The following is a 10,949-nucleotide window of genomic DNA, read 5'->3' on the forward strand; positions in this document are numbered from 1 at the left end:
CCTCCCTGGCCGCCGTGATTGGCTCAGGACTGGGGCTGTGACCAATCGGGGCCCAGGGCCGGACCTCAGGCTGGAATCAAGGGAGGAAGAGGAAGTGGAAGTTCCGCCAAAAGGGGTGTGGCCGGGTGAAGTCAGGCTACAGCGGTGGAAGCGGCGTGAGGTCAGCCTGGGGCAGTTGGTGGCTTTCCCGCGCCCGTCAGGGCAGAGCCGCCGGCCTGAGAATGAGGGCGCTGCTGAGCCCAGGGTCTGAGAGCGCCGGTTCCTGCCGTGGTCCCGGAGATCCACCTGAGACCTGAGCGAAGCCGTCTGCCGGTGAGTCCTCTCCTGCTTGTCTGTCAGCTTGTTTGCACCACGCTGGGTTTTCTGTCCAGCTGGCTAAGTGGAGACCCTGGAAATGCACGTGTGTGGGTTTTGGCTGGCTTCAGGGAAGAAACGCCAGAGGACACTGGGAGCCTCCAGTTTAATCTGGATTCAGGTCATATCTCTTGAAAGTGAAGTGAAGTTCCTCAGTCGTGTCCGACTCTTGCGACCCCATGGGCTCTACATTCCATGGAATTCTCCAGGCCAGACTGCTGGAGTGGGTAGCCTTTCCCTTCCCCAGGGGATCTTCCCAGTCCAAGGATTGAACCCAGGTCTCCCGCATTGCAGGCAGATTCTTTACCAGCTGAGCCACAAGTGAAGCCCGAGAAGACTGGAGTGGGTAGCCTGTCCCTTCTGCAGCGGATCAGGATTCGCGACCCAGAAATCAAACCGGGGTCTCCTGCATGGCAGGAGGGTTCTTTACCAGCTGATCTATCAGGGAAGCCCAGGATCTCTTAAGGCCAGCTAGTCATTGATATGTCTTAAGGCAAGCTACTCATTGTAGGGTTCCCCTAATTAGTCTTCACAGGATTAAGGTAGCAACCTGCTAAGGTAGCAATCAATGTCCTTTTTCTAGAGGACAAAAGCGGGGCTCAAAGGAGGTAACAAAGCTACAGCAAGGAAGTGTGTACCTAGACAAAACCCCCAGGTCCTGCTGTTAGAACTCAGGGGAGCCATATGGTGTGGCTTGTCCATGTGACAGGGGCTAAGGCGCCCAGCCCACACTGGGTACTGTGGGGACCTGACTTGGTAACTGCTGTCTGGCAGCTCTGAAGCTGACAAAAGCAGTTTGCACTAAAGAGAGGAAGGACACCTCCTTTCATCCACCCCACCACACCCTCGGGGTACTGCCACACCCTGCCCCCTTTCTCTGGCTTTGTGAGGGAATGAGTCACGCTCATGTGACCACATTGGCTGTCCACTTTTCACGGGCTACCAACTGGAGCTGCTACAGGAGAGGCCAAGAGCCTTTGTCCCTGAGTACCTCTCTTTCCTTTGCACCGTGGGGGCCCTCCTCCACACTTGCACACCAGAGGCCTCCTCTGAGACACGCAGGGACCCTCCCTCAGTTTGCAACAGGTTGCCTCCATGCCTGTCCTTTCAATGCCTCCCTCGAAACTCAGAACCTAGCCCCTTTGTCTACTCGCGGCCCACCTGGCTGCCATGGGAGGGCCAGAGCTTACAATGAATCCCAAGCTCAGATCTGACAGGCGGGAATCTGTGTATAAAGGACCTGATTATTCACGCTGTACAGGCTGTAGTAGGCTCCAGGGATCCGTAACCAGGGCTTGGGCCATAGTGACTCCGCAGCTGTTTTAATGCCTGCGGAGGGTTCTGCCTATAGTGGGGGTGGGGTGAGTCTCCTGAGGTTCTGAAGGCCAACTTTTTGCAGGTTCATGGTGCACAGAGAAGAGAAGGCGGAGTCCTTCCCTGGAGGTGGTCACAGCTCATGGATGAGCCAGACAGGCAGGCAGGGCACAATAGCACCTGAGCTGCCTTCATGAGGAAATGGTGTGAGGGCAGAGGAAGAGAAGCAGGTCTGCTCCCTCGTGTGGTGCCCAGGGCAGGTTGTCACCAGACTAAACACTTAACTATGGAGATGACCATCACTGCTGTCTGCAAAGGCTTTACACTGGCATGTGTCTTCATCTAGCGGTCAGGCCGTCTCTAAACTACACTGTCCATGGGCATGGCCTCTTCCTTGGAACTTGCCGTGTTTCGTCTCTTCCTTACTGAACATTCGTTTCCAAGAGGGTTTTTGGGCCACAAGATTGTTGAGTTTTCTCTAGCTTTGCCTCATGAGGAATGCTTTTCCGGTTGTTGGTGTGGTTTGTTTTTCCAGCTCTCTTTCTTGGGTTATTTTGTGAATTGGTTTCTGCCAGAGGAAGAGCTCAGAATTTGCCTTCTGGCTGAGATGTAACACTCACAGCAGCAACGCCTACCTGGATATTATGACCACATTTGCCGAAAGGGCTTTGTTATGCAGAAGACCCCTTGAAAGTACCTACCCTGTCCTTTCAGATACCCAAAGGCTATTTGCAATGAAATAGAAAACAATAACGCTCAACTTTAGTCTTACAATCTGTGGGGAGTCAGAAAAATCCCCTGGAGAAGGGAAACACTAGCCATTCCAGTATTCTCGCCTAGAGAATTCCATGGAGCGTGTAGTCCATGGAGTCGCAAAGAATCAGGCAAAATCTGATGACTGAACAACAACAATGAAGCTTCATCACTCATCAAACAGAGACAACAACAGTATTTACACAACTGTGTGCATGTTCAGTTGCTCCTTCGTGTCCACCTCTTTGCAGCCCTGTAGATTGTAGCCCCCAAGATCCTGTATCTGTGAATTTTTCAGGCAAGAATGCTGAAATGGTTTGTCATTTCCTCCTCCAGGGGATCTTCCCAGCCCAGGGATTGAACCCAAGTCTCCTGCATCTCCTACATTGGCTGGCGGGGTCTTTTCTGCTGAGCCACCTGGGAAACAAGTCATTACATCACTGGGTTATCCTAAAGTACTTAATGTAGAGTCTGGCTCTTGGGAAATTCTCACTGGTAATGTGAATATTCAGTCATCTATCATTATTGCTCATAGGATAATGGAATGGCCATGCTCACAAAAGGGAAAGAAGAGCCTTTCCAAGTCCAGTGAAATCCTTCGCCACACATATCTTTTTTAAAACTTGACTTTGAAATAAATATCAAACATAAAGACATTGGTTATGGCCACCAGAAAAGATGGAGTTGTACCAACAAGTGAGGATTCTTCTCCAAGTTCCAACATGCATGCGTTGTTTGCATGGCACCACCCACACTTCTGTGACAGCAGCTGGGGGTCCTGCAGCTTAACTCAGTGTGGACACTGCCTATCTGCGGGTAGTGCCAGACCCCACAGGTTAAAGGCCCAACCCTATAAGACCCGTGCCCCACTTGAGACATCATTTGCAAGCCCAGATGGTCACCTACGCTCTGACCCACTGGCCACCCGTTCAGAGGTTCTAATGACTTTGGGTTCTATTAATTGGTAGAGTGGCTCACGGAACTCAGAGAAACATGTTGCCTACTAGATCACAGCTTTATTGTAAAAGGTACTAAAACTCAGGAACAGCAGATGGAAGGGGATGCACAGGACAGAGTGTGTGTGGGGGAGGCACGGAACTTCACGCTCTCCAAGCCCCGCTTTCCCCAAATCCACATGTGTTCATCAACCCAGAGCTGTCCAGACCCTGTTTGGTGGTTTTTCTGGAGGATTCATCACACAAGCACAATTGGTTAAATCACTGGCTGTTGGTGATTGCTTCGACAGGAAGCCCTTCTCGCGTTCCCAGACATGGTAGTGGGGAGGGACCGGAAGTTCCAATCCTCTAACCATGTGGTTAGTTCCCCTGGCAAAAAGCCGCCCCCCTTTGGAAAAGAGGCACTCTCTGAAAAGTCATCTCATTCACCTAACAAGAGACACCTTGACTGCTGTCCCCACTTAGGAAATTCCCCGAGTTTTAGGAGCTCTGTGTCAGGACTGGGGGACAAAGACCAAAAATGTATTTCTTCTTATGAATACAAGTCACAAGGTCACAGTGACCCCAAATTTCAGTGATAATTTGGTACTATAGCTTTAAAAGGTTTTCAGCAGTTGATTGGACCTTTTTTAAAAAAAAATGTTGGGGCCACACCTCAAGACATGTGGGCATCTTAGTTCCCCAACCAAGGATTGAACCCACACTCCCTGCATTGGAAGGCAGAGTGTTGATCACTGGACCACCAGGGAAGCCCCTGATGGGCCCTTTTTTGATGAAAATGCTCCTGTGGTGTAAACTAAAGGGTTCAAGATTTCAAAAAGCTGGAGCTGAGCATGAGCCATCTTCTTATGCTGTCTTTAGATCATAACCGACTTTTCCATGGCCCTTGCAAGCCTGAGCTTTCCCCTGAGATGAGTCAGGCCCCAAGCAGCCTGTTTCCTTCCCCTGCTCGAGACCAGAGTCTATTCGGGGGCCGCTGGGCGCAGGCAGCATGCAGGGTGTGCGCGGGTCCACGCCAGCGGGATTAGCGAGAGATGCCTGGGATGGCTCATTGCCGGGTGTGCTCTGATTACAAGAAGTGAGAGGGTTTGGGGAACAAGATAGCCTCGGAGAGAGCCCAGCCACACAACCTTGCCCACTGTGAAACAAAATTGTGCTGCTTCCCCAAGGAGAAAGAAATCCATGGACTCCTTTGAATAATCAACGACCCCCAAAAGATGAAGAGTCTTAAAGTGGGATTCCTCAGCCTTGGCGTTGCTGGCATTTGATATGTTGCAGCATTTGTAAATACAACCGAAAATGTCCCCAGATGTCACCAGTGTCCCCCGGACCCCAACATTGAGGGCCAGCTGGACAGGCTGGACCAGGAGCAGGGATGAATGAAATGAAAGTTGCTCAGTCATGTCCAACTCTTTGCAACCCCATGGACTATACAGTTCATGGAATTCTCCAGGCGAGAATAATGGAGTGGGTAGCCTTTCCCTTACCAGGGGATCTTCCCAACGCAGGCATCGAACCCAGGTCCCACATTGCAGGCGGATTCTTTAGCAGCTGAGCCCCAAGGGAGGCCCAAGGGAAGACCAGGAGCAGGGATGGGAGAATGCAAAAGGACAGTGAAGCAAGAGAAATGGGGGCAGAGAAGCAAGTCCGCCCTCCTGAGACGTCTGCTGGCCCGGTCATCTGCAGTTGTGACCAGGTCACGGGGGCTCAGAGGTGTGTGACCCCCTGTGCTCCCCCAGGGCCAGCGGGTGTGTGAGGCTGAGCTGCTCCGGGGGAAGCGTGGGCCTCAAGCCCCACACAGATGTGCGGCGCGAGCCTTTCTCCCGAGTCAGGAGGTTTATTGTTGAGAAGACTTCCCGTGATGAACAGGGGAAGACCGGCCTGGCTGAAGTCGCGGTCAAGGGGTGGATCTTTTTTTGTTGTCGTTTGCTGTGAGGCTCAGGCATAAAAACTTTTATTAGAGAAGTCATGATTATGTATAGATGTGTGTAATTTTGATCTGATATTCAAATATTCAAATGTTTTCTCTTTTAGTTTCTCAGCTCAGTTCAGTTGCTCATTCGTGTCCAACTCTTTGTGACCCCATGAACAGCAGCACTCCAGGCCTCCCTGTCCATCACCAACTCCCAAAGTTTACCCAAACTCATGTCCGTTGAGTCAGTGATGCCACCTAAGCATCTCATCCTCTGTCGTCCTTTTCTCCTCCTGCCTTCAATCTTTCTCTACATCAGGGTCTTTCCAGTTGAGTCAGCTCTTCGCATCAGGTGGCCAAAATATTGGAGTTTCAGCTTCAACATCAGTCCTTCCAATGAATATTGAGGACTGATTTCCTTTAGGATGGGCTGTTGGATCTCCTTGCAGTCTAAGGGACTCTCAAGAGTCTTCTCCAAGACCACAGTCCAAAAGCATCAAGTCTTCTGCGCTCAGCTTTCTTTATAGTCCAACTCTCACATCCATACGTGAGTACTGGGAAAACCGCAGCCTTGACTAGATAGACCTTTGTTGACAAAGTAATGTCTCTGCTTTTTATTTTTTTAATCAGCTTACTCATTTTAGTTGGGGGCTAATTACTTTACAGTACTGTAGTGGTTTTTACCATACATTAACATGAATCAGCCATGGGTTTACATGTGTTCCCCATCCTTAACCCCCCTCCCACCTCCCTCCCCATCCCATCCCTCTGGGTCATCCCATTGCCCCAGCCCTGAGCATTTGTCTCATGCATCGAACCTGGAATGACGTTCTGTTTCACATATGATAATGTACATGTTTCAATGCTCTTCTCTCAGATCGTCCCACTCTCACCTTCTCCCTCAGAGTCCATAAGACTGTTCTATGCATCTGTGTCTCTTTTTCTGTCTCGCATATAGGGTTATCGTTACCATCTTTCAAATTCCATATATAGGCATTAGTATGCTGTATTGGTGCTTTTCTTTCTGGCTTACTTCACTGCGTATAATGGGCTCCAGTTTCATCCATCTCAATAGAACTGGTTCAAATGTATTCTTTCTAATGGCTGAGTAATATTCCACTGTGTATATGTAACACAGCTTCCTTATCCATTCGTCTTGTGATGGACATCTAGATTGCTTCCATGTCCTGGCTGTTATAAACAGTGCTGCATTGAACATTGGGGTACACGTGTCTCTTTCAATTCTGGTTTCCTCGGTGTGTATGCCCAGCAGTGGGATTGCTGGGTCATATGGCAGTTGTATTCTCAGTTGTTGAAGGAGTCTCCACACTGTTCTCCATAGTGGCTGTACTAGTTTGCATTCCCACCAACAGCGTAACACCCTCCAGCATTTATTGCTTGTAGACTTTTGGATAGCAGCCATTCTGACTGGCATGAAATGGTACCTCATTGTGGTTTTCATTTGCATTTCTCTAATAATGAGTGATGTTGAGCATCTTTTCATGTGTTTGTTAGCCATCTGTATGTCTTCTTTGGAGAAATGTCTGTTTAGTTCTTTGGCCCACTTTTTGATTGGGTCGTTTATTTTTCTGGAATTGAACTGAGCTGGTAGATCTTAAGGACACAGAATATTGGGAGTCCCAGATGGGGCTTCTGATACTGACGACCACAACCTGGGGGCTGGGGGTGGGGGAGGCTTAAAACAATACTAATCGATTCTCTCCCAGTTCTGGGACCAGAAGTTTATTGTATTTTCTTTATTTTTATTAAATTAGGTTATTTATCTATCTTTTAACTTTACAATACTGTATTTGTTTTGCCATACATTGACATGAATCCACCATGGGTGTACATGTGTTCCCCTTCCGAAACCCCCCTCCCAGCCCCCTCCCCATCCCATCCCTCCAGGTCATCCCGGCGCACCGGCCCCGAGCACCCTGTATCATGCATCGAACCTGGACTGGCGATTCGTTTCACATATGATAATTGACATGCATCAGTGCCATTCTCCCATATCATCCCGCCCTCGCCCTCTCCCATAGAGTCCATGATACTGTTCTATATATCTGTGTCTCTTTTGTTGTCTTGCATACAGGGTTATCTTTCCGATTTACTAAATTCCAAGGCGTCAGCAGGACCGGGCCCCCCGACCCGGGCTCTGGGGGAGCGTCACTTCCAGCTCTTCCAGTTTCTGGGGCTCCAGGTGTTCTTGGGTTTGGGGCCACGTGCCCCCAGCCTCCGCTTCCTACTCACATGGCCTCCTCCTCTCTGTGTGTCCTTCCTCTTCTTATAAAGACACCCAGCATTCTGCATAAGGCCCAGCTAATCCTCTATAACCTTATCTAACTTGATTTCATCTGCAAAGACCCCATTTCCGAATAAAGCCCCCCTCGCAAATATGAGGAGTTGGGATGTGGGTGTCTCTTTTGGAGGGCACCATTCACCCATCCACAAAGCTGGGCCTTTACACATGAGCGGTTATCCCAGGAGTGGGGGGAGTTCACGCAGGACCCCTCGAAGTACAGCCATGGGTGGGGGAGGCATGGCTCGTGGTTGGAAGGCTGAGCGGGGCAGGTGGTCTGGTGGGAACCAAGCTTTGAGCTGGCTGCCTGGGTGCAGGGTCCCGGGGTGTGCATGGAAGCCCCTGAGGTCGTCAGTACGCAGGTTCTGACTCAGCAGGTCCAGGTGGGCCCCACACTGCGCTTCTCACCTGCTCCCAGGGTGTATAAACTGCTGAGCCTGGTCCACGCTTGGAGGTGTGAGGAGCGTGCAGTCCTGTTTCCCAGGAGCCGTCAGAAACGTCCCCAAGGAAGGCCCCTCCCCAGTGTCCACTCAAGTCCCTGATCCCCTGTCCAGTGCCCCTGAGGTACCCAAGACAGAGGCCCGCACACCCCGCTGGGTGCCCCGGGCCAGGAACCCAGTGGAGGGGGAGGGGCGGGCCTGGAAGAAACGTGCTCATGGCTCCGTGTGTGGGGCGGATGGAGGCTGAGCCCGGCCGACGGGCTGTGCCCACAGGTGACCCACTGGCCCCCGCCCCCCGCCAGGCACTGTGGTCCCAGGGGAGCTCAGCTTGAAAACTGCTTCCCCAGCCACCCAGAGGAGGGGCCCTGGTTGTCAAATTAGGATCTGACAGCTTGATCCAGAAGACGGCCCCCGAAGTCAGTTTCACACATGAGGGTCCAGGAGGGGGTCATGTCAGAGACCCCTGGGACAGCAGATAGGATGGAAACGGTGGGGGAAGGTCCTGGAGGCAGGCAGCCCAGGCCTGCCTTCTGCAGGAGCGCCTCTTCTGCCCACCCCCCACTCCTCTGTCCCTCTGATGGCGTTGGGATCTGAGCCAGGGATTCCAGGAAATGGAAAAGAGCAGCTTGTGCGCCAACATGTTTCCCTGTACCTGAAACCCATCAGCATTTTTCAAGTCCAACCTCAAAGCCAGGGCGTTATTGATGTCCTAGGAATGTCTTTGTAAGCCTCCCAGAGTGCGGGCGGACACCCGGGCTGGACTCGGGAATTGAGGCCCAGGGAGCAGGCCCGGAGGTCTGGCGTCTGAGGAGCCCCAGACTTTCTGTGCGAGGGAGGACTGAAAAGCCACTCTCTGGGGCTGCCTTTCCTGCCTCCAAGGACGATAGCCTCCCCTACCGCGTTCGGGCTGAGAGTCATCCTGGGCTGGGAAGCGCTGGCTGGGAGGTCATTTTTCAGAGGCCATTGCCCAGGGGGCCCCGCGCCCAGGGAGAGCTCCCACACTGCCTGGGAACGTCAAGGCGCCCTCCACACGGCTGTTCTGTCACGTTTGCTCTGTGGGAGGGAGCTCGCGAGACTAGGCCTGTCTGCACCGTGCTCGGCTCCTGCAGGGAGAACACCGTGGGCGCCCGCCTGGATCCCGGGCCTAGGGGCCCCAACCGGCATTTTTCTCCTGGGAAGGCCACACGCGGAGCGGCCCAGCAATGCCTTTGGAGCCATCCCGTGGCTGTTTGCTTTCGTCTGCCGGAGCTAGCTTTGCTCCCCTCAGCGGCGTTGGACAGGGCCGGGGTAGGCCCGCCACCCCTCGCCGGGGGCCCCTGGGAAGTGCGGGCTGGCCTTGGCCAGGGGACACCGGCATGGCACACGGACCTCTCCGCCATACTCACCTGGCCTCCTGCCCCATGGGAGGACGCGTTGCCCTAGGACTATCTTTGCAAGGCTCCCAGAGTGCAGGCAGTCACCCGGGCCTGACTCGCGAATTGAGACCCTGGGAGGAGGCCCGGAGGTCTGGGATCTGAGGAGCCCCACACTTGCTGGGCGAGGGAGGACTGAAAACCCACTCTGTCGGGCTGCCTTTCCGGCCTCCAAGGAAGATAGCCTCCCCTGCCAACTTCGGGCTGAGTGTCACCCCGGGCTGGGAAGCACTGGCTGGGAGGTCATTTTTCAGGGGCCATGGCCCCTGGGGCCCCGCGCCCAGGGAGGGCTCCCACACTGACCGGGAACTTCAAGGCACCCTCAAAAAGGCTGTTCTGTCACGTTTGCTCTGCAATACTAGGCCTGTCTGCACCGTGCTCGGCTCCTGCGGTGAGAACACCGTGGGCGCCCGCCTGCATCCCGGGACTTTCTCCTTAGGCTTTTAGTTACATCATTTTGCAAGAGGTACGGACTGACATATGCAACACTTAAAAAGACGTTAGTTGAAATTCTTGTTTTATATAAGGCCTGTGCTGATCTACAGATCTTCCTTGGTGGCTTGCTAAGTTGCTTCAGTCGTGTCCGACTCTGTGCGACCCCATGGACTGCAACCTACCAGGCTCCTCCGTCCATGAGATTTTCCAGGCAAGAGTACTGGAGTGGGGTGCCATTGCCTTCTCCGCCCTGGTGGCTTAGCGGTAAAGAAACTGCCTGCCAAGGAAGACACGCTGGCTTGATCCCTGGGCGGGGAGGATCCCTTGGAGAAGAAAATAGCAACCCATTCCAGTATTCTTGCCTGGGAAATCACATGGGCAGAGGAGCTTGGAGGCTACAGTCCATGGGGTCACAAAGAATCGGACATGAGTTAGCGACTAAAACAAACCACAGTGCTGATTTGTGAATACGATGGCCATGAGCCAGGTTCCCTAATTGTCTTCCTTTCCCTTTTCGTGTTGTTTCCAGATGGGGGAAATCAGGTCATTGGCAGGCATCCCCCTGGAGTGATTGCAGCGTCTCTGCTGGTGTTTCATTCAGCATTTGGAAAGATCTGGAAAGTCATCTGTCCCCCTTCCCTAGCCAACAAACCTCTGACAAATCTGTAGTCAGTTTCTTTCATGACTTGCCTGTAAGAAAGAATTGTTCTGATCCTTTAGAAGCAAGATTTTGCTACATTTGAGCAGTAGTTTTGGTAAAGGACTAATTTAGGGTTGCAAAAATATAGATGTCATCTATGTTTTGTCTCTGCCTCAGCATTACTGACTCATTCCTTTATGAGCCCAATTGATACAATAGTTTACAGAGATTCACAAGAATGCTAACATTTCCACTTAACAGAGGAAGACAAAGGGGCTGATGCTGCTGTTTAGTCACCGAGTTGTGTCCTACTTTTTGTGACCCCAGGTACTGTAGCCCGCCAGGCTCCTCTGTCTATGGGATTCTCCAGGCAAGAATACTGGAGTGGATTGCCATGCCCTCCTCCAGGAGTTCTTCCTGATCCAGAAATC

Source organism: Giraffa tippelskirchi, chromosome 1 (assembly GCF_054371585.1).
Source record: "Giraffa tippelskirchi isolate mGirTip1 chromosome 1, T2T-mGirTip1v1.2.pri, whole genome shotgun sequence".
NCBI lineage: Eukaryota > Metazoa > Chordata > Mammalia > Artiodactyla > Giraffidae > Giraffa > Giraffa tippelskirchi.